This window comes from Zalophus californianus, chromosome 3 (assembly GCF_009762305.2).
Source record: "Zalophus californianus isolate mZalCal1 chromosome 3, mZalCal1.pri.v2, whole genome shotgun sequence".
NCBI classification, from domain to species: domain Eukaryota; kingdom Metazoa; phylum Chordata; class Mammalia; order Carnivora; family Otariidae; genus Zalophus; species Zalophus californianus.
In genome coordinates, this window is record NC_045597.1 from 124859859 (window position 1) to 124866714 (window position 6856).

Below are 6856 nucleotides of genomic sequence, written 5' to 3' on the forward strand. Positions count from 1 at the left end.
TCAGGGAAAGCTCCATCAAAAAGATAATGCTCAAACTGAATCTTGATGGAATAAGTATAGAAGATCACTAGGGAGATAAGATCACTAGACAGATCTAAAGACATGGGAGAGCATGACAGGTTTGAGGGAAGGGGTATATCTATGTGATGAAGGGAGTGATAGAAAGATGGCAAGAAGGGAATGATAAGGGATGAACCTGGAAAAGTAGGCAGAATGCCAGTCTAGAAAGTATGAGATTTATCTGGTAGGTGATGGGGAACCAAGGAACAGTTTTAAATAGAAGAGTTATGCATTCCAGGGGCGCCTGGGTGGCTCAGTTAGTTAATCATCTGCCTTCGGCTCAGGTCATGATCCCAGGGTCCTGGGATAGAGCCCCGCATTGTCAGGCTTCCTGCTCAGCGGGCGTCTGCTTCTCCCTCTGCCTCCTTCCCTCCTGCTCGTGCTTGCACACTCTCACACGTGCTCTCTCTCAAATAAATAAATAAAATCTTATATAAAAAAGAAGAGTTATGCATTCTGATTTGTAATTTTGAAATATAACCAATGGTGGAATGTTGGTGAATTGGAGGCGGGAGATTGGTTGGAAAGTTACTCCAGCAATCTAGGCAAAAGTGGATGAAATGTAATGACAGTGGAAGAGGAGAGATCTCTAAGGATCTGAATGGACAAGGCCTGGCAGGGATTAGAGGCTGGTGGATTGATGTAGTAGAGCTGTGTGCATCAGTGAGCTTTGTGTTGTTCAACCAAGATCAGTAAAGGTCAGTTTTAATATTATCATTGGTCACACCTGTGACCCCCCCTCTGGGGGTCTGGAAACAGGTGGGATGTTATAAAGGGGAGAAGAGGCCAGTGTATCAAGCAGATTGTGGCTGAGAATGGTTAAGTATAAAAGTGACTGTCAGCGGCATGAAGGACGATCAAGGGCCTTCTTGTGGGAACTTCAACTGAAAATAGCTCCCTGGGCTGGACTGGCAAGCCCATGCGCTCCAACGAAGCATGGGTGCCATCTCTGTAAGCAGGCTGGGGAGATCCCCAGATGACCTTGGCCTATAGATAGCTCTCACATCAGCTGTGGCTGGTTTCCAAAGTAGCAGCAACGGCAGCTGCCAGCTTTGGAAGTATATTTTCTTCTCTGTAAAGAAAAAGTGCCCATAAGCAGTACATTTCCCAAGAAGCTACTCTTCCTGGTTTCACTAAGGGCTTCTGTGGCAGAAAATATGCAGTGTTTCCATAAGGCTATTTAAAAAAATTAATCACTTTTCTCTTGAGGCAAAACACCTTGAACCTCTTGGGTAACTTAGAAGAATCAAAGCGTTACGTTCTATTCTTGGAACATATATCAGAGAAATGCCTGCTTGCGTGCCTTAGTTCATTAGAGAATCTTTTCCTCTTCTGCATATCAATAAAAGTGAATTAGAATATAAGGGTTCAAAGGCAGAGAAGGAATGTAACCCTAACAGATTAGAAGTCAATGCCTACTTTGGGGATCTGACGTTGGAATACAGGAAGCTAAGTTTGCGACTCTCCGATAAAAAGTCCTTGCAGTCACTCAGTGTTCACATCACAACATCTGGTGGTAAGTGTGCTTTAGTGTATGATAACTGGGGATAATACTGAGAGATTGCAGTAACGTTTTTTGTTTGTGTGTAAATGGAGCTTTAGTTCCTGTACTTCATCCAGAAAACACTAGAGGGAGTAAGTCAGATAGAGGAAAAGGCTATCTCCGAATGCACAAGAATGAAGAGACTGAAGAGGAAGGCATTTCTGCATTTCCCCCAAGGCGCAGAATTTTACTTAGGTACACACTAATCTTTATATTGTGAACATGTCACTTTATGTTTGAAACCCAGGGCTAAAAAACTTTATCTGTGATCTGCTGAGCCTGTTCAGAATCCAAAACAGTAAAGGAAAACCATTACTCTCTGACCAGAATCTGTATTCTGTACATTTTAGGCATGTTGAGAGCCAATTCGATAGAACTCTGTGAGTCTTTAATTTTAGAGGACACATTCTTTGGATGAATAATCTTTCACAGATTTGGATTTTTTTTTTTTTATATACAGCACTGGTAGTCATACTTCCAGTGTTCAAAGTGAATAGTAATGATACCAGGCAAATATCCTAGACTGGCAGCCTTCCCCTCTTCGTTTTTCCCATAGTTCTCATGAATCAGGTCTACATTACAACATCATTTTACAATCTAGTAACACCGAAGTTAACTGACCCAATGTCATGCACTTGTCGATGAGAACTGATAATTCTTCTTGTTTAAATTCCCAGTTCTTTAGTTCCTTTGTGACCCCTTGAAAATGCCAAAAAACCTAGTGAAGGCCAGAGTCAAACTGCCTATTTTTAAAAAGAATTAACAGTTAATCACTATAACCAGAAACAAGTATCTTAAAAAGCTGCTTCAGACACTATTCAACTGAAGGTTAAAATATTTTCCTGAATGATGAACTAATAATTCCGTGAAATACTGCCCTTAAACCATAGCAGATTTTTGAAGTACAGCTGTTAAAAGCGTGTATGAACTCAAATGTAAGAAAAATCACAAGAAAGCATGCTAAATTAATGAGGAACCGCCCTTTTACAAACCGTGGGGTCCGCCTCACCTGGACATTAATATCCAGAGAATAGAAGTAACGTTATGAACTTCCTAAGGCACCGTCTGTCGGAAACGATCAATTACACGGACAAGGAAAACTTTAGCTGCGAAGTTTGGGTTTGCGTTTGTTAGTCATGCATTTTACTACTTACCTCTCAGGGCAGACCTTTAATTTCAGAAAGTGCTGAGATGCATTACTGCACCCGTTATCAAGTCTTTGGCAGAAATACCATTTATCCTTGTTGTGGTAATGAACAGATTTATAACATTCTGGTGTCACCATTCCTGAAAAAGCATGTTCATTTGAATATTTCTTCCACAAACATAGTGAAATATTTCATGAAGGCACATTGGTGTAGTCTACTATGGAGAGATATTGCTGGTGAACGACAGAATGTCTGGTTGATTTACATGAAACCCCAAGTGCTCGTATGAGAATAGGTTAGGTTTAGATTGACGAGCAAATGTGTAACCAGACTTCTGGCTGACAAATGGCAGAACTATGCCAGCGCATTAGCTGCTCTGGAGAAAGACCAAAAAGTAAGGCGGGGGTGGGGGGTGGGGGGGATCAAGTTCATTCCATAAAGGACATTCAAACCTAATGGATGGCAGAGTGGCTGGGACATGAAGCACATATAGATTTTAATACCCCAAAATAGTACTGGGCAAATTTAGAGTTGAGCTGGCATCCAAACCAATGACCAAACGCCTATCAAATTTTCCTGTATCGTGTGTGTTATTTATATTTACATTCCTTCAAAAGGATCCTGGTGTTTTCAAGATAAGTCTATTTTATTGGCAGCTCTGGCTTAAAGTTACTAGCCTCTAAAAATGGCTTGTTTGGATAAACTAGAAAATGAAAATAAAAACTGGTGAGATTAGTATTAACGATGGTGCCAAACACTAAACGTCCAGATTGGATTGGATTTATTCCAGTTGGGCACAGCTGAGAAGAGATATCCATACCGCTTTTGTGAAGAAGGATGAAGTGTTTGGACCACACTCTTCTTCTGAGGCTGAAACCGAAAGTGCAGGGCTTTGGGCCCGCCTTCAAGGAGGCCATATGTTTTTAATGATAGACGCTGCTCCCTGAGCCGCCCGTGGTGTGCCAGGCCCCCCGCTCCGCGCTGGAGATACGTTATCTCACTTAATTCTTACCCCCACGCTGTGTGATGGGTGGATGGCCTCGCTTTAGAGATTCGTTGACTTGTCCAAGGTCACTCGTTAGTAAGTGACAGAGTTAGGATTTAAACCTCAGTCTGACTTTGTGGCATTCAGTCTGACAGAGCACTTTCTACTGTGCCACATCATTTCTTGAATGGCTGATGAGCAGTATGGGTGGAGGTCTGGCAGCTTTCAAGCCATGTGGCATTTGAGTGGTATGGAAGCAAGAGCAACGGGGGGGGGGGGGGGGGGGACCGGGTCTGAATCCTGACTCTACCGCTTACTGTATATTTGATCTCAGAACAATTCCTAATGTCTCTGAGCTATCTCTTTGTCTATAAAGAATGTGTGTCTTGTGTATGGTGGATTATTAGAAGATTTATAAACAACCTTTCATTTTGAACCTCTATGATACCAAGGAATTTTCAAGGAGCTTTTAATTCCTTTTGCTCATTAAGTAAACTCATATGTGAGGAAACACTTCGATTTGGAATTCAAGAACGGACTAAATTATTCCTTCTCTGCAAAATTCATTTCCTCTGTGGGTTGCCCCAACACTGACTATCTTCTATTTCCTGGGGGGACCGATTCCACTGTGTGCTGAGCATGGTGCTCTGCTCATAGTGAGCCATAGAGAGACCTGTAGGACATGCTAGAAATACAAAATGGTATTTCATAATATTATCACAAAGAATACCACTGAAGTTGGCAATAAATGTTACTTCCAGTGAGTTAGAGAACCAAATACCCACGTAGTTGCCTATTTTGGATGCTTTATTCTATTTCTGTATATTAAGAAGGTTTTATGGATTGTTTCCCCCTCCTTATGTATACATAAGGATACACTCTATATACTGTATGTGTCAATTAACCAAAAATTCACTCAGTTTGAGGAAATGTTTGATTTTTCCATACCACTCAAATGCCAATGTATACACTCTGATACACTGACAGGTTTTCTCTGAAAACTGCCATCTACCGTTAAAGTGTGCCATCCGTTCCTTGTTTGGCTTGTACCCATTCTCCTGTTGGTGAAAATGTATACTTTGGCTTCCCTGCCATGGACATTCATCTCCTGCTGCTCGGCTGCTTGGCCTGAATGATCCTGCATTCTTGAGGATCAAATGACATGGGCTGGGCTGTATGTGGGGAGCAACTTTGGAAAATTCCTTTGATGTTGCGCCTTGTGATACTCAATGGCTAAATCCAAGTTCTTGCTATTTGACCAAATGCCAAATGTACTAGTTCCTGAATATCTATGATCTTACAGATAACTGAATGGAAAAATAAGAAGTAACCTCTGGGAAAAATATTTCAAAACTATTTTACAGGGCTAATTAAGGTAAAGCTTTGATTAATTGGAAAGTTAGTTGAGCAGAGTGTTTTTTAGTTAATTAGGAGCTAAGGTATCCCACTTAAAAAAATCCACTTAATATAACCTGAGTTTCATCTATGTATAAGGTATTAGGAATGCAAAGAGGGTCAAAAGTTCATATAGTCCTTCTGTCCAAAGCAACTTCTGGCTTTCTTATACCCATTACCCATTGAATCCATTTTTTTATTCCTTTAAAATTGTAAGAATTTAATCTAAGCATCATCCAAAGCCTGTAATGGTGTACTTAAACATTCCTTTATTTGCTTAAAATTTTGGTTGTTTCCACGTGTTGTCCATGAGAGGAAATGCTGTAAAGAAAATCTTTACACAAAGAGGTTGCCCTTCGTGATCATCATCATTATTATTAAATTTTGTATTTCCTACAACAAACTCTCATATGTGAAATTATTGGATCAAAGAAGACAATTTTATGTACTCATTTAAATATTGCATTTAAATACTCAATGCAATATGCATTAGAGTTGCCTTCCATAGGAATTATACCAACATATTTTTGCACTACCATTGTTTGACTGTAAGTTTCTCCCTACTGTCTCGATCATTATTGGGCTTTTGATTGTTTGTTTACATTTTTTCCTTATAAAACAGGCAAAATACTTCTGAATCAAAAAACAAATTTAACACCCATTATCTATTGAATTCACACAATAACCTTGCAAAGTCAACAGTTTACATACAGATGAATAGGTACTGGGAAAGATTGACTTGCCCAAGTCTGTACAACTATTATCAGAGGTGGGACTTGATCTTGCTTCTTGAATCCAGGCCCGTGCGCTGCACTCTTCCACAGCTACCCCTAAAAACCAGGAGGGTCTAGGCAAATGAACCTCTAAGGTAAACCCAGAGAGGCTCCATGGTGGTACGTATAGAGAGGGAAGTGAGCAGGACTGTCCAAATGGCTTTGTTCCTCTAAAAGTCAAACATTTCCTCAAACTGAGTGAATTTTTGGTTAATTGACACATGCTGTTTCACCCTCTCACATGCACATTACAAAGATTTTTTCTTTTTAAAGAGGAATGCTATTTAGTAGCGACTGAGTGTTGGAGTGTTTTAAGTAAACTCAGATATACATGAGTAACTTCAGTGGAAGTTGTTCATGCATATCTGAAGCAGAATGTGGACTTTTGACTTTAGCCTATTCAACACAAGGAAATTCATAGTTAAAATTCCACTCTCAGCTCTCCAGCCAAGCTGGGAATTGCCCTGGCCACAAAACATGACAGACAAGCCTGCCACGCGGCCCAATAATCTGTTGGCATTATAGAGTAGAGTAGGCAAGCCTCAGTAAACCAAGGCGTCACCTTCATTTTTCGAAAAGCCAAATGGATCAAAGTGCGTGCTTCATTCCTTACAGTGAAAACTCGGGTTTTGCTGGAGTGCATTATATGGAGTAAATGGCAAATGCCTCCCAGTTGGAGGGGGTTTGGATGCCCCCAGGTATCCATTTGGAAGGTAGTCATGGAAAAATGACATGGAACCATGTGGCCTTCTTATTCTTTGCAGGGGTGGAAAGAAGGAAAACCCAGTTTGGAGGTCCCAGTCCCGTATGACAGCAATGTCTGCCAGTGTTGGCCCCACTGAGTGTGGCTTGGGCAGAGCAATTTGTCCTTCCATTCAGCTGGAGATTCTTGAGATTTAGGAGGTCCCCTGTAAACTGAGCTGGAGGCTGAATAAAGGAGTTTAACAAAACT

At 40.8% G+C, this 6856-nt stretch overlaps 1 protein-coding gene across 1 annotated transcript in view; it reads right to left on the minus strand.

Annotated features, from left to right (window-relative positions):
* Positions 1 to 3004, minus strand: part of ITGB6 (integrin subunit beta 6) — a 128859-nt gene extending 125855 nt beyond the window's left edge. Inside the window, exon 1 of the mRNA XM_027590925.2 lies at positions 2758 to 3004. The gene's annotated coding sequence lies outside the window, so the exon portion shown is untranslated. The remainder of the gene's footprint in view (positions 1 to 2757) is intronic.
* Between the last annotated feature and the right edge of the window lie 3852 nt (positions 3005 to 6856).